At 40.1% G+C, this 23,887-nt stretch overlaps 1 protein-coding gene across 5 annotated transcripts in view; it reads left to right on the forward strand.

Annotated features, from left to right (window-relative positions):
• The window catches only part of kank4 (KN motif and ankyrin repeat domains 4), a 170,576-nt gene that overhangs the window by 95,606 nt on the left and 51,083 nt on the right, over nt 1-23,887 (forward strand). Inside the window, exon 1 of one of the 5 annotated variants that reach the window (XM_041790801.1) lies at nt 3,298-3,320. The exons of the other annotated variants lie outside the window; for them this stretch is intronic. The gene's annotated coding sequence lies outside the window, so the exon portion shown is untranslated. Of the gene's footprint in view, nt 1-3,297; nt 3,321-23,887 lie in introns of those variants that run through there. 5 annotated transcript variants of the gene reach the window in all.

The following is a 23,887-nucleotide window of genomic DNA, read 5'->3' on the forward strand; positions in this document are numbered from 1 at the left end:
TGTTACACAAAATGACAGATTGAAAGACAGGGGTGTATATATATATATATATATATATATATATAGATGTCTCAACAGCAAATCAGAGCATCCAGTCCCTCTTCAAAAAAGTTCCTGGTTGAGAAAAAGTGGAAAAAGTGAAAGCATGCACATTTGGAAATCCTCAGAAAGTGGCAGAGCTTCCACAAATACACACAAAAACTATACCCCATGTTGTGTTGAGTATCAATACTTTATCTCCTCTGTATTAAGCAATACAGCCTCAGTTAAGTTTACATTTTTCAGGTTTAGAGCTTTCATATAAACCAGATCTGCAGTCAAGTTTCAAATCACAGATGCCAAAGGCCAAATAGGAAGCCGCAGAGAAAGGGAAGAGAGTGAGATTTAAATACTTTTTTATTGTTTCACAGGATTTGCAACAAAAAATAAAAAAAATAAAACACCCACACTTTCACACAAACCTGCAAGGAATTACCAGATATGTTTGAATGCATTTGAAGTGCGTGTTCCATCCTGCTATCTGTTAGCAAATTGTACCAATTATACCTTTAAATACCCTTAACGATAATTTAAATCTGGTGGTTAATGTTGCTTTTTCTGCACCAGCTCTGTGTGAAAGTTTAATGAAAAGAAACTCATACCATTGTGTGGGCCTGTTAAAGACATTTTTAGCCATTGTGTAGAAAGAGGCATCATTTCCATTTCTATTTTTTCTCATTATTGGCTGGGTTGCAGTGGCAGCAAGCTAAACAATTTGACCCAGACATCCCTCTCCCCAGCAACATTTTCCAACTCTTCCTGGGGAATCCTTGGGTATTCCTAGGCAGGAAAGGATACATGATCCCTCCAGTGAGTTCTGGGTCCACCCAAGGGTCTCCTCCCAGTTGTATTTGCCCAGAAGACTTCCAAAAGGAGGTGAACAAACCACTTGAACTGGCACCTTTTGATGCAAAGGAGCAGCAGCTCTACTCCATGCTCCCTCCAAGTGTCTGAGCTCCTCACGAGGCTGAGCCCAGACACCCCTCTGAGAAAACTCCTTTTGACTGCTTGTATCTGCAACTCATTCTTTCAGTCACTACTCCAAGCTCATGACCACAGGTGAAGGTTGGAACATAGATCAACTGGTAAACCAAAAACTTTGCCATTTGATTCAGCTCCCTCTGTACCATGACGGTCCAGCATAATGCCTGCAACACTGCTGACGCTGCACCAATCTATCAGTCAATCTCCCGCTCCTTTTTACACCCACTCTTAAACAAGACTCACTTGCTACTCAGAGGAAGTAATCCACTGTTTTCCAGCAGAGAACCGTGGCCTTTGCCTTGAAGGTGCTGATCCTTATCCTGGCCACTTTGCACTCAGTTCCAAACTGCCCCAATGCCTGCTTGAGGTCCTGGGCCAACATAACAACACCTTATGCAAAAATTGAATATAAACTTCTGTGATCCCCAAACTGAATGAAACAAACAAAAGAAAAAAAACTGAAAGAGTCATCAAGAATTACCACGCATTTAGTTTCCATCATCATGTAATTTGAAGCAAACACAAGATACCTGTGCTCTACATAAAGAAGAACGGTTTAGTGAAGAAGTCCCTATTTGTAGTCTACTGTGCTGATAAATGGGCAGCAAGAAGTCAATATTTTTTTGTGTTTTATTCAGTTAGTCCCACGACACCTCCATAAGGCTGAACATTGATTGTCCTAGATCCACCCCCATCCATGCTAGCTCTCACTGCCTAGCATGCCAACACTGAGAAGTTCCTTTTCTTACCTACCCTACCACATGGCAATCACAGCCCAATCAGCATTGCCACCTTCAACACACCCATGCTTGGGTGAGGTGCCCTGACTGGGGCTAGCACCCACTCCTGTCGGACTAGGCTGATGCTCTAACTCCCCTTTCTACCCACCCTAGAAATACTTATAATTCCACCAATCAAACATTATAATATACTGACCAATGAGGAACACTCTCATCATCCATTTTACCTTTTTTTTTTTTCTAAAGATACGGTTTTACTTGGCAGAGAAGGCTCAAAGGATGCTCCCTGGGTGAGTCACACAACATGCTTTGACTTCCAGGAAGTGCATAGCTAGAAACCCCTACATGGATGGATACATCTATGACAATGTGCACTGAATATAATAAAATTAGTTCAAATGTCCATAGTAGGAAAAATCTCAATATGAGGGTGCAGCAAGATTTTAACTATAAAGGAGGAGGCTGGGGTGGAGGAGGTGAGGCTTTGCCAGCAGCAGCAACATGGTGCAACAGCATTGATGCAAGCAGGGATTAGTTAGAAGTACACCATACTTATATACATTGCGGTGTTGAGAGAAAGAGCTGTGATTGGCTGTGGGTCTCATGGTCATTTCTTGAACAGATACACCAATTATATTTCCATTATTTTACAGATATAAATATTGAATTTTAAAACAGTCTGGCCCAGCTAGTTTGACAGTCATGTTTGTGTTTTTGCAATTACAATAAGACATCATTACAATGTGGACTGTTGTGGATTTAGTTAGTCTTTAAAGCATTGGCTCTCACACCTAGTCTGTCTCGACACTACCCCTACAATGCTGCACATGTGTATGCAGCATCTCACGCCTGTGTTGGATCAATTTTTAAAATGTGCACAGTTGAAGTGCTGAACCGACACAGGAGATATGTGTCAGCCATCATGCTGTTTTATACACACAGTTAACATCTAGTTCATCTCCAGTGTTAGCCTTTTATCTGTTGACGTAGCCTCTAAGGGCTGTGTTTTTTTGAACTGTTTACTTGAAGGAGCCATTAAATATACATCTAGAGAAGAAGTGGAAGGAAAGTGGAAATTGGACAAGCAAATGCCGAGTAGGAGTTTGGCTGCAAATAGTGATAATGAAGTGATAAACCAGAAGTGAAATGAATTAAAGATACCATACATAATGAAGTTCCATTAATGCACTACATTAACAAAATCGGGTCTTTGAGGTCTGGCATAATGCACCCACTTTCCCAAATGTAACTGGAGTATATCAAAAGAGTGTGTTTTTTAACACGTGGATTTATCTGAAGTATTTTTTTTATAGTTACTGCACTATCCAAAGAAATATAGAGCCAGTGGTGATGTTTTGGGCTATTTTTTCCTTCTCCTCTCCTTCCTCCACCCATCAGGACCACCTCTGCCAACACCTCCACCCCTTTCCCACCCTCCTCCCTCCCTTGTTTTTTTCTCTCTGTCTTTCTGTGCTGAGGTTAGAAGAGAGGCAGGGTCAGAAACACTCACTGAAACAGAAACAGGAAGGACAGGAGGTGAAAGGAGCTGCATGGAAGGTGAGAGGCAAACCCCCACATGAGAATTTACTCCTGTTTTTCTGACTCATCCTCCTCGTTTTATCTTGTTTGCTTACATTCTTTCACCTCTACCCATATGAAGAATGTGCTCTTCATTTCCATGTCTTTATCGCCCATTATTCTGTTTATTTTACCTCTAATTGCTCATCTTCTCATTCTCTTTCCTCTCTTTTTTCTCACTCCCTCTTCTCCCGCTTAGTGTAGAACATGGGTTGCATGTTTTTGCCTGGGATGTGTGAGAAAATGTGTGAACAACAGATAGAAAAGAGTGTATGAATTGACGTGAGAGGCCGGGTGGTGTTTCTCTTTCTCCTCACACAGCTGAAACAATGACCATGCTGGCAATCAGGCTGAAAACACTCAAACGTGCATTCAGCTCTTTGTACTCACTCATGCAACACAGGGAAATGAGTATTGGTCCACTTAGAGTGGAAATGAGGCGGCTCATTTCTTAGGCATGCCACATGTCTGATTTGTGCATGTGTATGTTTTTCTATCTGTGCAATCCAAAGCTGAGCTGCGGGGCTGTCATCATGCAGAAATCAATAGAGTGTGAATTCATGAGTGCTGATTTCTTCCCTGAGTCTTTCTGCATGCTCTGCAGACTTCTCTGCACCGCCATCGCCCGCCTGCCTTCACACTCTGTTGGTGTCAGGCGGGCTCTTTATCACCAGGATATGTGTGACTGGATGGGGGATTAAATTGTGTGATTGCATGCATGTTTGTGCATGCTTGACTTATATGCACAAATATCATATCTGTTGGGCTGTGATAGAATTTCGTGATTGCATAAGAGTGCCTGTCTACCCTCTAGTCAGAGCAGAAGTGTTAATTAATGAGCAGGGGGAAGGAGAGGTTTATTTATAATCCATGTTTCTGTAAGGCTGTGTTAACACAGACAGTAAAACTTGCTTATATTGTATATTTGAATATTTTATGCTTGTTTGGTGTTTTCTGTGCATGTAAGTTGTTTTCACCTGTCACGGTGAGTGGATGTGGATGTAATGTGACATGGCAGCGTGAGGAAGTGTAAGTGATCTACCTTAGCGGCGAGGTGCGACACACCTGCCTCACATCTCTCTATTCCTTTTGCCTTTTTCTGTCATTCCTGCTATCACCGATTGACTTTCCTCTTTCACCTTCATCTTTTTCTTTTTCCTAGACATATTCTCAATTTAGATATGATAGCATAGCATGTGGCACTCAGCTTCTGAATAGGATGATCCAAGTGTTAGTGATGTCAGTAGGCAGATATGCAGGGCTTCGAGGTCAAGTAATAAATATGCAACTTCTAGTGATACTGTTTAACAAAGAAGTCAAACTACTGAAAAATATAGTGATAAACAGAGCAAACGAGGCTTTTCTAAATGACATTTCATGTTCTGTGACTTTTAGATGTGCAACAATCATTAACAAGTGGTTGATAATGTGGGTCAGAGGCAGTTTGGTTATATTTAACCAAAAAATCTTGGTCAGTTTAGATTGGTTCCCATGGTGCACAGGCCTCCCTATGGAGGAAACTACAGATCTTGGGGGATGGGGAGGTGTCACAAGTGCTATCTGCTTTGAAATTGCCAATTAGTTTCAACAAATCAGGTAACACTTTCCTGACACATTTTTAGAAGTGTTCTAATTTTTATATTACGTACTGTAAATAATGAGGCTCCATGGAAAAAAGTTGGGAACTACTAGTTTAGTAGTTTGTCCAATGAAAGTTAACCAGTGTGTTAGGAATGTTGACAGAACACAATCAATCATCATGTCATGATGCTTGTGGATTTTCTATCCACAGCTGAACCTGCTTATTTTATACAGGCACTATATCAAAATGTGAAGGCACAAATGTTGACATTGATTTCTGAAGCACTTTTACATAATAAAAAGGGGAATAAAATATGTATATATGTATATATATTTATATATGCCAGCTTGTACCCATAGATCTGCAATCATCAACTGGTGGCCCAGGGGCCACATCAGGCCCCGCATATCTTCCCATCCGGCCCTCAGAACATGATCAAATTCAAAATATGCAGAGGACAAACGTTGCAGTATTTTGGGATTTTTTGTTTTTAATTTTAATATTTATTTTTTAAAATAAACTACCTACAGCTATTAAAACAAATCCAAAAACAATTGAGATTGAAATAATTTAATCAGGAATGACTCTATGTTTCATCCATTTTTTAGAAATCCACCTGTAAGCTGTTATTAGCAAATAATGCATGTTAAACATGTATTTATCAGTTCATTCTTGATCAAATCTGCCCCTTTCTGTGGCAACTTTTGGCTTCAGGCGTTTTGGGAGTGCGATTTTTCTGCTTGGGTTTTTTATTTATCACTATGCAGCATAGAAAACATGACAGCCACAGAAATATTTAACTAAAAAAATCTCAGTCACCCCCTTGTGATTGGCTGCAATATAGGCACTGATCTCAGTGTTAAAAAAAAAAATTGCATACATTTAAAAGAAAAGAAAATATATAAACAAAAACCTGTTAATTAGACCATTTAAAAAAGTTTTTGAAAGTTCGGCCCCCAAAATCCCTGTTTAGGAAAAGCTGGCCCTCGTATAAATGCAGTTGATGACCCCTGTCATAGATGATGAATAGGCATCTACAGCGGGATTAAGTCGTATTGATGCATTGTGAGGCATTGGAATATTGAGCTGTATTGAGTCATTGACAGGATACTTGCAATCAAGTTGCCAATCATGAGTCCAAAAATGGGCAGCCCTGCCATCTAAAAAGATTTAGATTAATTCATAAGGTCACTGAAAATGCATAAATTAGATATGCATTAGATATGTGTTTGTTACTAAGATAAGTTTTAAAGCCAGAAAAATAAGTCAACATTGACCTCATCTCCTAGCTTCAAATCCTTGTTTTTTTTTTTTTTTTTTGACTCATTGTTCTCTGTTGATTGCATCTCAAAGCAAACTTTAAAACTCTTAATATTTCTTAATTTGATGCCACATTATAGAATATAAAGCTGCAGGAGATCCCATGATGCTATGGCTGATGTGCACAAAACCTGCCACACCAGAACAACTGTTTAATTTTTCCATTGCATGGATAAATTTCACATTCATCTATGAAACCCTCCATAGAAAGTGTTTGGGAAGGGAAGGACTTTTTAAAAATTTCTCAGAAGGTGATTGGGCAAAAGCTTTGTCTGTAACACTCATTACGGTCCAGTCAGAGCAGAGACAGAATGAGGTAGAAGACGTGTGCAGCTCCAGTGCTAACTCAGCTATACGGACTGGTGCTGTAGCATCTGTAGCATTTGAACAGCGGAGTAAGTTGGTGGATAATATTTGTGCCTGAGCCTATCAGGAGCATGCAAAAACATCTCTGCTAAAGGAAGCTTTCGGTGTGGCTCTTTGTTCTTGTTTTAATAAAGAAGTATGTTTTAGGTCTGATAAAACTTCCACTTTTCTAAAGCTACATCCATAATTGCTACCCTGGTGGCAGCCATTGGATACACCAGCTTACATCACAACTCAACCCCAATGATCCCAAACTCATTCTTAAGCAAGTCAAAAGAAGAGTGAAAACCATCGTGAAAAGCTTTCCGTGCTGCTCTTTGCCCTTTATTTCATGAAATTGTGGTCACATTCTGAGGGTTAATATGCACAACTGACAAAAAACATACAATTTCTAATTGTATGTTGTTGTTTTTTTTAATCATCATCATCATCATTGTTCTACTTCACTTTAATTTTAAGTTTCTGTTTTTTAACATTTATGTTTACTTCTTATCATGATTATATATTTTAATCCATTTTTATTAATGCATAATCACTGAAGATTTTTATTGATCTGTCTAGCTTTCTTATCACAATTCATTAACTTCCAGATATTTTGTCTTTATTAATTTGTATCTATTTTTTTTGCTTTTCATTTCTTGTCTCGTATTCTTTTAGTAATCCATCTTTGTTTTATTGTTGGGATGCACAGTGGTGCAGCGGTTAGCGCTGTTTCCTCCCACTGAGAAGGTTCCTGGTTTTGAGTCCAGGCCTTTCAGTGTGGAGTTTGCGTGTTTCCGTATATACATGGGTACTCTGACTTTGCCCATTAGTCCAAAGACATGCTTGTATGGCTAATGAGTGACTCTAAATTGCCCGTAGGTGTGAGTGTGAGCATTGCTGTTTGTTTATCTTTTTGTGTCAGTCCTGTCTTGACAGTCCTGGGTGGCTCCAGCTCCTTAAGTCCCTGAATGGTATAAAGCATGTAGAAAATGGATGGATGGATTTTTATTGTTACTTTATCTAATTTATATTGGTGTCACCAAAACTTTTCACTAACATACTACCTTTCTGTCAATCACCTTTTCTGCTCTCTTGTGAAGCAGTTTGAATTAGAATTGAATTTATCTAAAAAGTGCTCTATAAATAATTCAGTTGATAATTTGATTGATTGGTTGGGAATAATAAAATGTTATCAAATACTCCAAATTCAATCAGTTAAAAGGATTAGTCATATTTTAAAATTGCTTCTCAGTGCCTGCCAACTCCAATGTCCAACAGTCACCCACCACTAAGAGCTGCAGCCATAGACTGCTCTAGCCTTGGCTAATAAGTCTTCTCTGGCTCTACTGCATGGACGTAAACAAGCACAGTGAACAGATGGCATATCGTAGGAGCAGCATGGTTTGGCAGTAATTATATTCAAAAAAATAGCAGATAAAAATGTTTGTGGACTTTGTCAGATTAAGTTACCATATTCTGCACAGGTATGTGGATGTTTAACAGCAAAATAGACCAAATGCAGCTGGTGTTACCACTGCTAATGTTAGCCACAACCAACAAACTAATTTGACAGTGCTTACCTGCAGACCCTGTGATTCTACTTGGTTTGAAGTGGTAAAACAGCTCATCACTGGTCGATTTAAATGTCTGTTAATGGCCACATCCCTAATATGGGTACCTATAGCCACACATTTAAAAGAGGTTGTGGTTTAGGATGACTTGTGAATATGAAAGGCTTCTTCTTCCCACCTCCTGTCTTGACCTACATTCTTGTCTTTCCCATCCCTCTTTCCTCCTGCCATGCCGTCCTAACCAACTATCCCTGCTTATTTCCTCTAACCACCATCCTCTGCAACGCCTATTAACATCTGCTACTATAGACACAGGAATAGTCAGATAGCCCACATGCTAATTAGCGGTGGCGGCTACTTCCTCATCCTCATTAACATCCATGAGCGGAAGTAGCCATAATGCTAACGTAGCTCTGGCTAGAAGGAGCTTGGCTGTGCGGTCCGATGAATAATAGATGGTGTGTCACTTCCTTTATCGCTAATGAAAGCAGGCAGCTGTTCCACATGCTGGAGTACCACTATGGGTGTGAGAAGAGAGAAGTCAGGGAAAGGAAGATGCTTTCTTTCTCTGAGTATGGAAGGATGAGAGATGGAGCTGATGCAGACTGATAACAGGACAGTAGCTGGGAGGGCATGGGGAAAGGGTTATCAGTGTTTTTACGGATGGAACAGAGACAGGGTAGCTGAAGTCTGTCCACGGTAATGTAGATGGTAGAAACTGAACTGTCTTAAATCCCCTCACACATTTACCAACATGAACTATTGCTTCACCTTTCAAACATGTTACACAGTATAGATGGAGAAATGACTTCAGTACATCAGCGATGTTGGAAATATTTCTCTTATGTCTCTCTTGCACTCACTTTTTTTGTATTGGGAGTCAAGGACATGGCTTTATCTTGAAATATGGCTTGTATTCCCTTGTGATACTCTCTATCCATTGTATTTCAAGCTACTGATCTAGTAAAAAGATAATGTTTTTTTTAGATCCCTGCACCATAAACAGAGAAAACAACATAATAGAGCATCTGAGCTCCCCACCCTCTCTCTGAGGCCACAGATAAACAGCTTCCTGTTACATTTTGTGAATTGCTACAGCTCTCATCAGAGTAATCAGAGAACCATTTTAAGGTATAGGATTTTCTGAAATTCTTTCTACAAAACACATGAAAATCTAACCGTGCAAACCTTGTAGACCAGCCAGATTCCATATTTTTCATCAGGGGGATCTCTCTTCTTCCCAGTGAGTAAATGACATGACTGGAAGAGATTAGCATGAATGCAGGAGTAGTTTCATCAGAAATGGGCAACATTTCTTTATTATAAGGAGAGCGAAGAACTCCACTGAGGTGCTCTACTGACCAGCTTCTCCAAGAGTTTATTTTAGAAACTGAATGTAAAACATATCCAATACCATGGATTTATGGAACAGTAGAAGGCATGTCAGGTGATGGGAAATCAGGGCATATTAAGATGACATCTTTTGTTTTTAGTACCAGCAATTTCCACAGGACCCATCTGCACAGCATTTCCTCTGTGCAGTGCACTCTTGAAAAATGCTGGCTTTCTAATCGACTTTGCATTTCCACAGCCTGTGCCATGATCTGTCTCTGGTGGGCACTAGAAGCACCACTCAGCTCAGCTACACTTAAGGCACATGCTGGCTCTGTTTTTGATGGAGCTATTTACAGAATGCATCAAGATGAAAAAAGCAGATTGACCCAAAGTGTATAAAATGCAGAAATGCACAGAGATACTGGTCAATTTCACAGTGAAATGTCAGGTACAAACTGCTGATTATTTATCCAATCATTCTGGTACAGAGAGAGCTGTAAAGTGTGGTGGCTCCATCTTTGACTTCTTCCCAGTTGATTCTGGAGTGAGGCAGCGGTGCATCTCAGCCCCTTTGCTCTTCAGTACCTATATGGACTGGATAATGGGGCAGGTAACAGGGCAGCGAGCTGCGGCATGTCATTTGTTGATGTCCAGGTCACTAATCTGGACTTTGCTGATGATGTTGTGATCCTTGTAGAGACTCTAGATGTCCTTGTGGGGGCACTTAACTTGCTGAGTGAGGAGGCTGAACCACTGGGCGTGCACATCTACTGGGCCAAAACAAAGAGCTAGTCATTTGGTGATGACTTGGATGCTGCCATTCATCTGTATCTGTGAATAGTGAGGGCATGAAAGTTGTTGAGTAGTTCACCTACCATGGCAGAATAATCCATATAATCCATCCTGCAGACTTGAACTCGTGCATGGGTTGATGGGTTTCTGACCCCCCTGGACCCCCCGATACAGTAAAACTGCACATTTTAGAGTGGCCTTTTATTGTGGCCAGCCTAAGCACACCTGTGCAATAATCATGCTGTCCAGTCAGCATCTTGCTCTGCCACACCTGTGAGGTGGATGGATTATCTTGGCAAAGGAGAAGTGCTCACAAACACAGATTTTGACAAATTTGTGAACAATATTTGAGAGAAACAGAACTTTTGTGTACATAGAAGAGTCTCAGCTCATGAAAAATGGAAGCAAAATTAAGTGTTGCATTTATATTTTTGTTCAGTGTATGTTGCAAACATATTTCTTGTTGCATGGTGAGTTTAACTTGGATATTCCTGACATCATGGTTAATAATCAAATCCTCAATGGAGAAAATGAATGGGACTTTTACTACCAGAGCCACTGCTGAGCTCTATTTTCTCTGCTGTGTGGACGTTTCTTTGATGGGTTTGTGTCAGTTTTGCGTGTACATCTGATGCAACTATTTTCCATTTCTGAGCAATGTTATTGCACGTTATCCCTTGATACATGACATAAACTTAAACTAGACTTGAATAAACTTTAGAAATAGGCCCAGTGGGCGAAGTCCTGGACAGAACACTATGGACACGGACATTGATGAAACTGCAGGTCAGACACAACACTGATATTTGGCAGCAGCACGAGCAGACCTTTCCAAGCTGAGCAGCAGAGAGATACACTGAAGGTCATCTTACATGTGCATCCTGTGGGAATCTTTCTGAATGCTCATGAAATCCTTCGCCTCGGTCGTGTCTGATGTCCTTACAACTAATTTCCTCACACAGAGGCAAAGGAAACTCACGGCTGAACAATAGAGAGGGAGACTTTAAATCCATCCTTTGTGCCATTTGGTTTCTTTGTGCTTTCTGTATAAATACAAGTCTCTATTGTTTGCTCTGGGCATGGACAGGATTTCCATTTAGCAGCCACAGTGAAAACGTAAAGTATGAAGTAAGCTGTAGTAAAGCAGACATAGAAAAAATAGAAGCAGATGGTTTGTTTTTGTCTCTTTTGGGCTTTACCTCCAGCTGATTATCAGCCAAAAAACATGAGGTAACAAGCTTTTAAGCCTCTTTTGTCCAGATTTTTCCCTCTTGTCCTTTTAAGACAACATCTGCTCATTAGAGTTACATTAAAATTCATGCTCTACTCAAAGTTTGGTTCTTTATTAAAGTACCCAGTGCAGCCCATAATCTTCATTTGCAGTGTCGGACAGGAAAAAGCTGCTCTCTCTAGCTTATAGCATCCTCCCTTCAGCTCTTTAGGCAGATTTTGCCTCTGTTTAATGAAGCCCAAAGACAGAAGCTCCCTCTCTTGTTTCCTCTCTGGAGTTGAGAGCCAGATGTTGTTTAGCACAGAGGGAACAATCTGCTCCCTTGTGAATACAGACATTGTCACACTGCACTGGACTAGATCATACTGGATTAGGAGTGAAAATGGAGACTGTATAATCTAGCAGACAGAAGTGGAGTGAAGACGATTAAAGACAAATTGGCCAAGAAGATGTCCTGTTGAAGGATTTTTGAGATGTACTATTCATAGAGGGAGATAATCTTCGACTGGAGCTGGAAGGACCAGACGCATGCAGCCGAGGGATCGATCTGTTCCCGCAGAGCACACACAGACTCAGCTCTGAAATCACAGATAAACGTCTCCTACTTTCAGCCTTCTTTATTTGACAGGATCTGCAATCAGAAACGTTCCAGTTCCCAGTTGTCTTGTCATGAATTTCCTCGATTTTTCTCGGCTCGCTGCTGTGGAGTGTCTCTGTGCTGCTGAAGTGACGTCTGATTATGCTAAAGTGTCATCCACACCTGCAACTCACTTGACTGAACTAATTCCAGCATCAGCTGCGCCCCTCACTCACACTTGTACCACAGGGAATGTCCCTGTAATAGGAAGCAGACTAGACTAGAATTAAAAACAACCATCAGATAATCAAGATCACTGTTGAATCAACCCCATTAAAATACATTTTTAATGTTGTATGCTACATTTTCTTTTAGTGAGACCAGTGGCCCATTTCTCCTCTTTGTAGCCAAGTATTCACTTGATGATTTTAAGCCTGATTTTAGGCTGCCCCCCACCCCCAGAATGAGCAGCAATGCATGATTCAGTTTGAGGCTTGTTGCAACTTACTATTGGTCCAAATAATCCCTTACTTAGTGGTGTCAGTATGATTGTTTTTTTTTGTCCTGACCATGTTAGAGCCTTCCTGGGCATTAAAATCAAATATGTGTGATATTTATGATTCCAAGCTAGTCTGTGTCTTACAGAATAGGTTGCTTGATGATGTGGTGTCACAGCGAGGAATTCCATATCAGCGGCCCGACGTGATTTCTTCAGAGAGGACCTATCAAAATGCCAGTTTGTGCTTTTGCAACTGAAACCATCTAAACTGTGAAATAAAAAGATCTGAAGCTACTTTTACTCCCAAAAAGAGCTACACATTCAGGCAAGAAGTTTGAAAAGCTCACAGAGCAATGGCAGCAGACATAGATTAAAGGGGAAATATTATGCAAAAATCATTTTTTCAGGCTTTTCTAACAAAATATGTGCCCATGCCTGTCCACAATCCCCTCAAGTAACAGAAAAATCCATTCTCTCCCCCCTCTCTTTCTCCACATTTAAGAAAGTGTGTGCTAAAACAAGCCGTTCTCAGATTTTCCCCTCATGATGTCATGTGGGAAGTTAGCACCACCCCCAGATTTGGTTGGCCCTCCCCGCTTGGAAGAAAGTCCTGCCCTCTTCTCCTGATCCTCCTCTCAGCTGGCAGTTGAGAGGAGGATCAGGCTGTGCAATCACATAACTGCATAGGAGGCTTTTTATGAGGTAGAACTGGAAAGGTTTATAAAAATGCCTGCAGAAAGGCTTTTGATATTGTTCCTGTTTAACTGTGTCAACCTCAGAGCAGAAAAAACGCCAACCTGACCCTCTGAGAAATTTGCCCCTCAAGGTTGGGAACCAGCATTCTAAACGATGGCTAAAAGTTAAGAATGTTTTCAATAAAAGTAGAAAAAAGCCAGCAATTTTTGGCCGTTAACTTTATCTCATGTAAGCCTTCATTGCCTTCAAACTACAGGCGATACTTTGTCATTTCTCTCCACAGTTACAATGTCTCTAGTGAAATGTTTAAAAACTACATGGAAACAGACCACTCTTTGTTTTATTGTGAACACAGGCAGGTATCAAAACTGCACCTGCTGACAGATTTAATTTGCTAAAACATCATCCCGTCTCCCATCTGACTCCACTCACATTCATAGCAAGTGACCCAAATATCAAAAAAGACAAAAACAAATAAAACCCCAAACCACAGATCAAATAATCATGCAGTTCACTGTGGCAGTGTAAAGGCAGAGGTTTATTTCTTCACAGACAGCTAAAATCACTGTTGTGGTCTTCATTGGCTTACAACTTCTTATTGGAATGAGGTAAGCCTGCTTAGGGAAGGCTTTTAAATCCTGCAAACGTGCTTGATTGAATTAATTTCCCTGTTGAAGTGAGCCAAACAAATCCCACTGAAGGTGATGCAATGTTTGAGGCTGTGATTTATAACTGCTGGGTTTTTTTTAACTGGTAACTTGCTTTAAAAAATGCCTGCTTTTGATTAAAAGTTGTCAAATTAAACATATATTTGCACTTGCACTTCTTTAAGCTTTTGCAGCAGTAGGCATTAAACCAAAGCATTCAGTGAGAAGTGTGTTGATTTATCAGTGTCTCTGTGTTTGACTGCACCTTTGCTCCAACTTGAATTTGTTTGGGTCTGTCTCAGGCTGAGAGTTGGCTTATTAAGCTGGACAGTCCTGCCTTCATTCTCAGGGTAGTGGAAGGGTAAACAGAGATAGCTGGTCCCATGTCTGGGCTGTGATAAGGGCTTGGGACCTGTGTTATTGTTGCAGTCCTGCCTGTTTTGCTCTCTCCTGCAGCTTTCCACTCCTGCTTTTACTTAGCCGATGAAAATTCATGTTTGGAGCTGCAGCTGCAGCCGAGGCACAGCACAGGGCTCCAGTGTGTACAAGAAATGCTAATGCTTTCCAGGGTATGTTTCTTTTGTATGAGATAGAGTTCAAGACACAAAGTGACAGAGGGAGGGCTGGAAGAGAAGGAGAAAAACGGCAAAGCTGCCCTGCATGTCTGAGATATGAATGTGTACAGCTGCCACTCCCATCACTGAGTCCTCTTCACTTTCTCACCCACTTCCCCTCGCCCACCTCCTGTCCCCTGCTCGCACTCTACAATCTTATTTCCTGTTGCTCTTCCCCCTATCTAAGCCTGCTCTGTGTCATATTAACAGACTAATTCAATCCCCACTATACAGGCACTCCCATGTAATGACCCATGACATTCAATTAATGATTTTTTCTCCATCTTGGTAGGTTTGCGCTGCAGTAATTGTTCTGTACTCTGTGTGCTATGTATGGGTGACCCTCTCAGTGGACATATGCAGAATCTGAAAATCATGACAGTCACTGCAACTCTAATTTGAATCAGCAGCTTGGCCTAGCTCTAAGATATGGGTACCTCTTTAGTCCACAGCAGATACAGGGCTCAACAGTTAGGTTAGCTACAATAGGTATAGAAACAGCCTACTACTCTGGCTGAAACTGGTCGGAGTAAGACAAGTGTCCAGTGTGGTTCCTTCATCTTCTTTAACAAAAGAAATGTGAATCCATGCTGATCTCTTCAGGCTGCCATTGTTTACAGATTTGCAGTCACTTTCACTAAACCACACCACTATCTTCAGAATCATTCCCCTCAAATGACTCTGACTGGTCCAGTCATTCTCTGATCAGGAACATGGTTTTCAGATTGAAGCTTTAAAGATTAATCTGCCTGATGACAGACATGGAATTTGGTTCACCTAATGGCTTTGCAAGGTTTGCAAATCAATAGTGCTTTCAAGAACTATTCTTTGGTCTATTGTTCCTTGAACTTGAATAAATGTTGGTGCAATAGCAGAAAGGTTTGATTTACCCATCTTCAATCAGCAACTCGTTGAAACTATTTTCATACATGCAGCAAGTTCCTACAAAATAGTAAGATAACTCTTACCTTGCAAAGCAGATGGACTGGCCAGTTCAATGCTAGAATCTTAAACCAGTCCTTGTCAAAAATATCAACACCAGGGTGGTTGATTCAGTGCTGGGTGTTTTGCCAAGCTGCCATATTTGACATCTTCTTGGGCCAGTTTTAGCTAAGTGGAAGATTAAAGAAGGTATGACTACCAATCCCTAAGGAAAAATTCAGTTTCTTACTGTTGTTACTGAAACAAGTGCCCTGAATAGTTGTGGATTTGTTGCCTTGCTCAAGGGTGACTTGGTAGTATTTTGGAAATGAGCTGGCACTTTCCCAGCTTTCACGCTGAATTTCCATTATTGGTTCACACTGGGACTTAAACCAGAAACCTAACGGTTCCAAAACCAAGAGCGCTACTGGCGTGTTATGTTATTTTGTAGATGTTTTATGGGGGATTAATTTGGCAAATTAACATTATTTCTATTTGGCTTCTGTCTGATTTTGACATTTTACCATAATGTAGCTGATTCACTGAGTCTTCACTCTAAAATAACCTCTATAATCAATAGCCCTATGCTACTTTAGTGTAGATCTCCCTTTGAAGACATGTATAAACGCCTTGCTGTCAGCATAAGCTCATTGAATGCACTCCCATTATTCTGTCTTCCGGGCTCCACATTTACCGATGTCGTCACCTCTCGGCCAGCTGCCACGCTTATTGCGTTGGTGTTGACAGACCGCCACGTGTCCTTTAAAGGTTTATGTGCATGTGTGAGACTTGGAATGTATTTCCTGTTCAAACACAGTGACTCAAAGCAGACAACATAGAAACGCTGTCAGTGTAAGCGACTTAAGCACACACATAAACAAACAGTGACAAAGAGAGTGACTAAATTAGAGCTGACACAAAGCAAACACTATTTTGGACACAGAGTCGTGGCTTCCTTTTAGCCTTGTGTGGCCTGTAGCAAATTATATCAAGCTGGATTAGCATAGTCATTGTGAGCTTTGGGCTCATAGTTGTTGTAACTGTAATCCAGTATTCATCCTGCATCATCAGTTTCATCAAGAACTACCAATGCAATCAATTACACTACCTGGAATATCCAATAATTATCATACTGCAATTTCACTGTGGGTGGATGATTACGGACTCATTTATTTATGCTAATCGTTCATATTACTCTGCTGCAGCTCGCAGAGTTCGACATGATTCTTCTGTGACTCTGAGGCCTTCATTAGCAGCACAAGGATTAAGAGTGACTTTAATTAAAAGAGAAAATTTAAAAGGAAAAATCCTTACAAGTGTACTGTGGGGAAGGTCAGGTAGACTTTTTCTCATTAGGGAAATTCCTCGCAGTTCTGTATAATCAGACATTGCTACAGTGAAAATTACTCTCAGGGCATCATTTTCCTCCTTTTTTTGTTTCATATCTTGTTGCCGACTAAACTCTTCTCTTGGCAGTGCTGTGAAAAGTGTTTGCCCCCTTCCTGATTTTGTCTTTGTTACACTTAAATATTTCAGATCATCAAACTAATTTTATTATTAGACAGAGATAACCAGAGTAAATACAAAAAAATGAATGTTGATTTCATTTATGAAGGGAAAAAAGTCATCCAAACCTACCTGGCTCTATGTGAAAAGTCATTGCCCTCTTAACCTAATAACTGCTTGTTCCAGCCTTTGCAGCAACAGCAAGCATTTCTGAAAACTGGCAGTGGGTCTTTTACATTGCTTTGGAGGAATTTTGGCCCACTCTTCTTCGCTGAATTGTATTATTTCAGCCACATTAGAGGGTTTTCAGGCATGAAATTTCTGAGGTCATGCCACAGCATCTCAATCAGATTTTAGTCTGGACTTTGACTAGGCCACCCCCAGACTTCCATTTACTTTTTTAAGCTATTCAGAATTGGACTTGCTTGGGTGTTTCAGATCACTGTCCTGCTGCATAACCCAAGTGTGCTTGAGCTGATGGTCAGGAACTGGACGGACATTCTCCTTCAAGAAGAGCAGAATTCATGGTCCCATCTTTTACAGCAAGTCGCATCACACTACATCACCCATCACACTACTACCACTACCATGTTTGACTGTTACACACACCTTACAAAAAGTTCAACTTTCTTGTCAGTCCACAGAATATTTTCCTCAGAGTCTCTGGGATCACTGCAGTGTTGTTTGTCAACTGTGAGGCAAGCCTTTGTGTTCTTTTTGGTCAGCAGTGGTTCTGGCCTTGGCACTCTCAATGCCCAGTCTCTTTCTTATGCTGAATCATGAACACTGACCTTAACTGAGTCAAGTGAGGCCTGCAGGTCTTTAGATGTTGTTCTGGGCTCTTTTATGACCTCCTGGATGAGTCATCAGTGCACTCTTGGAGTAATTTTGGTTGGCCAACCACTCCTGGGAATGTTCACCCTGATCTAAGTTTTCTCCATTTATGGATAATGGCCCTCACCATGGTTTTTCTGGAGTCCCAAAGCCTTAAGAGATGTCCCTGTAACCCTTTTCCAGTCTGATAGAAGGCAATGACTTTGTTTCTCATCTGTTCTTGAATTTCTTTAGATCACGGTGTCAAACTCAAGGCCCGGGGGCCAAATCTGGCCCGTGGAACAGTAAATTCCGTCCCGCAAGATTATCTCATATTTATAACTGGCCAATCATCCTTGATGATTTAAGATATCCTTGTTAAGTCATAAAATCTGAAAAGGCAAAAGTAGAAATATTTAGATAAGAAGTCAGGAATGTGGGAAAAGAAATTAATTTGTGTTTTAATCTCATATTTTCAATTTTGAATCTCACAAGTAGGAGTCAAATTTAGGATTTTGAGTTTTTTTCGTACTTTGAGCATTTCAACTCATAATTTTGACTTCTCATATAATATTTTGAGCTTTAGGATTCTTAATTCTACATTTTTAAGTCATATTTTAACTTTTTTGACCAATTATTTAGTATTTTATCTCATATTGTTAACTTCAAACTTGAATTCATAATCCCATAGTTTGACCTTTTGAACTATGGGCCAGTTATAACAGAAATATGAGATAATCTTGCAGGCTGGAATTTACCGTTCAACAGGCCGGATTTGGCCCCCGGGCCTTGAGTTTGACACCTGTGTTTTAGACTTTAAAACTTGAATCATATTTTGACTTTTAATTTCATGATTATAAATTTTATTTCATATCTGGACCTTTTAAACTCATGATTTTGTCTTGCTTTCTAATATATTTGCCTTTAAAAAACATTATTTTTCAATTTCTGCTGTGATTGGGTTTGACACCCCTGCTTTAGATGGTGGTAAGATTTCCTTTTGTGATCTCTAAGCCTACTTCTCTTTGTCAGACAGGTTCTGTTTAAGAGATTTCTTGTTTCAACGGCTGTGGCAGTAATCAGGCCTAGGTGTGGCTAGTAAAATAGAACTGTTCAAAAAATGTGGTCCAGGTAGGTTTGGATGGCTTTTTCCCTTAATAAATAAAAGTCATTTAAAAACTGCATTTTATATCTAATATTAATATTTGTTTGATAATCTGAAACATTTAAGTGTGACAAATTCACAAAATGAAGCAGAAAATCAGGAAGGGGACAAATACTTTTCACAGTACTGTATATTCCCTACCCTAAATCTATCTTTTATGTCACCTCCCTCCCTGTTTGACCTCCCCTTCTACGTCCTTTCTACATTTCCTCTAACTTCTCTCCATTTCAGTAATGATCTAATTAGAGGGGGTTTTGTTGCCTGCCCACTGTGTATAATTGCCAGAGGGGTTCGCCTGTACTTCCCAATTACGGGCAGCATTCTTCTGCTCCCAAATCGGCTAATTAGGCCTTAAGGACAGCGAGCCCATCGTAGTCAGCGTCAGGAGGAGTCAGGAATTCCTCTGCTCTCCGCGCTCTGGGTTGTACAGAAGCAGCGGATTGAGGAATGGTTGCTATGGTAGCACCGCATGGTGTCAGATCCTGTGCAAAGGCTGTCAGTCAGTAGCTGTCAGTTCATGTGTCCCTCCGTCTTTTAGTGGGTTTGTGTGTATTTGTATCTGTTCATCTGTAACAGAGGCAACAGTGGTGCTCCCGGTCACCGATACTTTCATTATTGAGGCTCAATCTATGAAGACAGTGCAGCGGGCAAACAGCCTGCCACAATGCCTGTTTAGGTCCCTGGGTGGAGCGGCTGTCACTTTGATTGATTACAATGCCAGCCCATGTAATGCTTGCCTTGCAATATGTCCCCACTCAGCTCTGCACCTACACACAAATTACCCTGTGGACTTCTGTAAGCACTCGCTCAAAACTACTGAGGGCAGTTTGGTACAATCACAAAAATATAAAGCACAAATTTTACAAGAATCAGTGATAGAAGTTTCTGCCTCACATCAAAAACTGTGGCTGACTTTAAGAAATAGCCTGTGCAGGCAAAGATTTGATTAGAAACTTTGAAAGTGTTTGAAATGCATGAATACTGTGATACTTTTGATGCCATGTGCTTTTAAACTACACAATTCCTGTTTCTTTTAAAGATTTGTGATGGAACCAGAAAATACTAAAGGAATTATGCAGTGTGAGTGCTTAGGGGAGGAATAAGGATAGAGATTGTTAAAATGAAGCTCAGCGTTTGTTCAGGACATGGTAGTCATACACCCAGCCATGATCAACTGATGGCCAGCTGATCCTAATTATTGCCTCCCAGCTCCCACGGCCAATCACAGCTCTTCCTCTCAACACAGGGGTGTATTTAACATACTTCTTACTAATCCTTGCTTGCAGCAATGCTGATGCACCATGCTAATGCTGCTAGCATAACTTAACCTCCTTGCTCCAGCCTCCTCCTTTATAGCAGAAAGCTTCTTGCTACTATGGATTAATTGCTATTGAACTTATTTTATCGTATTCAATACGCACTGTCAAGAAAGCCTTCATCGCCAAATAAAACTGTGTATCCATTTTGGATACAGCTGCAGCTGTTCACTTCCTGCTTTAAACTGAGGACTCTTTTCAACAAAAGCAGTCATTGATGTTCGTTTATTGACAGTGAGATTCATATATTGAGAGAGAAAAGCTGTAAGTGGTGGCCTTCCTGGTTTGCACTGCTAGCTACCCTAAACATCTTGAGATTCCAAACCAAGATGGACACTGTTGACTGCTTTTTGCCCTAATTATTTGAAATAAACCAATGAAGCCAAAACCTTGGTTCACTATTTTGTAAATACATCTCATGCAGTGCATTTTTTTGGTCAATACTTGATCTGAAAATGCAAAGTGGGGCCACTATGCATAGTCAGGGGTTGGAGTTCTGCATTACCAGGGTATCCGCGGGGTCTTGAAAAGTATTAAAAGGTGATAAATCAATTTTAGGAAAATTAAGACCCTTAAAAAGTATTAAAAAGTCTTATCACGACTTTATAAAGTCTTAAATTTTGAAAGCATTTTCTCTGAATTAGCTGTCCAAGAGTTTGAGTCCCAAAAACATCGTAAAAGTGTGTGAATATATTAATTTTTATTAAAAAAACAAAGATGAACATGTACATAAAATACTAGGCTACTGTGGGTGTGTTCGTAAATTGTCTCTGAGAGCGCCAGAGCGAGCGGGCGGGCGGGTGGGTGGAAATTCAGAAGCACAAAGATTTACTTTCCCAGCCTATTTGAATTTTGTTGTATCATAGTGATCTATAGTCTTTATCACAAACTAAAACTGTTAAGTTAAAACTATCACTGATGTAAATGGTTACAGCTTGAAGTGGCGGTGAGGTATTAAAAAATATTGAGAAGGTCTTGAAAAAATCTTAAAAAGGTATTAAAATTAACTTCAAGATTCCTGCATATACCCTGATTGTCTGTGATATCTGGCAATTACAAAATAGAAATATAAACAGCTAGGTGTTTGAGACCATTGTTTTTGTTGCCATGATTCATAACAGTAATGGATATTTTTGCTGGTGTTGTATGGAGTATATTTTTCACACTGTGACGACAATAAAAAAAGTGAGCTGATTTGCTGAGATTTTGTGTTTCATTTCTTCTGAAGTATGACAGACTTCCAAAAAGAAGCATTTCTTTGATACTTCAAAAGCAGCCGTTTCAAATGGGAAAACTATTTCCTTAGGGACTATGCTCCTTAATCTCTCAAGACCATTATCTTCCTTGACAGTAGAAATGGTATCAAACAGGAAAGAAAAAGGCATACGTTGGAGGGACTACCATGAAATCATGAATAGACTGCACCATAACATTATTAAGGAGATTTGCATTAGCATCAGTTGTGATATCTACAGTAACATGTGGCCTCAGGGCAATAATAAATACATCATGATGTAAAGGACACCCCCCTCCATCTGTAATAACTCTTCCACTGCATATATTGCCTATACGATGTGGTCGATCACCTCCTACAAATAACAGAAATGCTAAATAAGACCTCAGACAGTGTCTCACTGTGGGAAGTTGAACTCCAATTCTCATTATTCAGAGCTGCAGGCGCCTGCATGCTGTGTCTTCTACATTGCAGATATGTTCTTCAGTGACACAAATTTGCATGGATATTGCATGAATAATGAGTGCATATTTGTTAAAGTGCCCTAAAGTTGATATCTGGCAGCTAGGGCTGGAGTGTTCATTTAGTATGGATCTGAAGTGAGCAACTCACACAAAACCCTGCAACCCCCTGCAACTTTTATTATTGGATATTTAATAGGAAGCTTTATATAAACCCTTAAAGTTTAGCTGAATTGTTTTCCATCTCAGTGACATCTCGTCTCCAGTAAGTTTACAGTTAAACAAATGAGAAAGTGGCTCTGGTTTTTTTGGCTTCAACAACTGGAACAAATGATATAAAGTGGTACCAAATGGAGAGTGTAGTCCAAGGTTATGTTGACTTTAAATGGCTGCTCAAGATTTGGCTTAGTCAGGGAAATGTAATTAAGTTAATGCTTTTACTTTTACTGTTGCTTGGAGTTACATCACTTATTATCCAGCCCTCAGTAGAGCTGCTGAGACTGCAAAATGATTAACTGCATATTAACCTTTACATTACATTAAGGTTTAATATGAGCCTAATAAATGGAATGCCTCTCCTCATCCTGGCTGTTGGCACTTCTGCACCTTTGTATACTGAGGCATTGTGCTAATTAGCTTCCTGTTTGTTGTAATATGTTACTGCATCTGCATTTGCTATCATATTTTCTTTTGAATATATTGTCTGGGATGACTTTGTCTGAATATATAAGGTGAGATGTATGAGATGAGGCATTTACCACAGAGAGCTCCATGATGAACAAAATAAAAACTACTCTACATCAATTGACTCAATACAGAGTAATACAGCACACACTTTTACTCAGTACAGTGTTATATTTAATCCTTTCAAAGCTATTTTATATACTATAAAGAGCTGTTTTCAGTCCTTATAGAAGTGTTTCCTGCTCATTATAGCAGGGGTTAGGGTTAGGGTCAGACACCCAAAATAAAGTTGCCAGAGACCGGGACCCCCACTGTACCTGAAGGTGGCTGAACACAGCCATGCACATTCAATAATAGTCATGTGGAGACAAAGCCGCCTACAAGGGGGGAAAACAGGAGAGCTTTCTGGGGCCCAGCCACACTGGGGGCCAGCAAAATCAGGGTGCATTATAAAGTTAAGCTGTGGTATTTTATATTTTACCTGAATAATAACCACTCTTATCAAAGAACCAAATTTTAAGTCAGTTGTGTTGTAAATAGTGGCAATAATAGGCCAGCCAGCAATAGGCAGATAGTGGCAAGATTTGGTTTAGAAGTGGCAAATAAAGGCAGAAAAAAGTGGTGGAAAGGGTTTGAAATTGACAAAAATGAGTTTTAAGTTGCAAAAATTTCTTAAAATTGGTGGAAAAAGGTGATAAAATGGGTTCAAATTTGGCGTTATTGGTGTAAAGTGGCATGGTGTAATTCGAAAATGTTCTTAGTTTTTTTAAGGCATCTGGAGACCCCCACTCAGTGTCTTGCGACCCCCAATGGGGTCCCAACCCCAACGTTGGGAACCCCTGCATTATAGAACTATTTCCTCTCCATATAGAAATAAGCAACAGTATGTAGAGCTGTATCTTATTCTAAACAGATTGATGCACCGCTTTAGAGGTACTTGTACTCTAAATAGGTCATTCTGCTGCCTTTCCACCTATAAATGGAGGAAAAACAAAATTGTTTTTGACCATATAAAGGTATTAACCTTATGGGGAGACTTATTAAAGAAACAATTGTGATGAACATATGACAAGGACCAAGATACTAAGGTCAAAGGAATTTATTTGACAACAACATTAGTGCAAACAACGGTGAGTGTCCGGCTGGTGGTTGGCAGAAGCACTGACAGAGAAACAGAGACACTGCAAATAAAAAAGAGGCCCAAATGGAGTTAGACAAGGCAAATAAAAACCTC

Source organism: Cheilinus undulatus, linkage group 7 (assembly GCF_018320785.1).
Source record: "Cheilinus undulatus linkage group 7, ASM1832078v1, whole genome shotgun sequence".
NCBI lineage: Eukaryota > Metazoa > Chordata > Actinopteri > Labriformes > Labridae > Cheilinus > Cheilinus undulatus.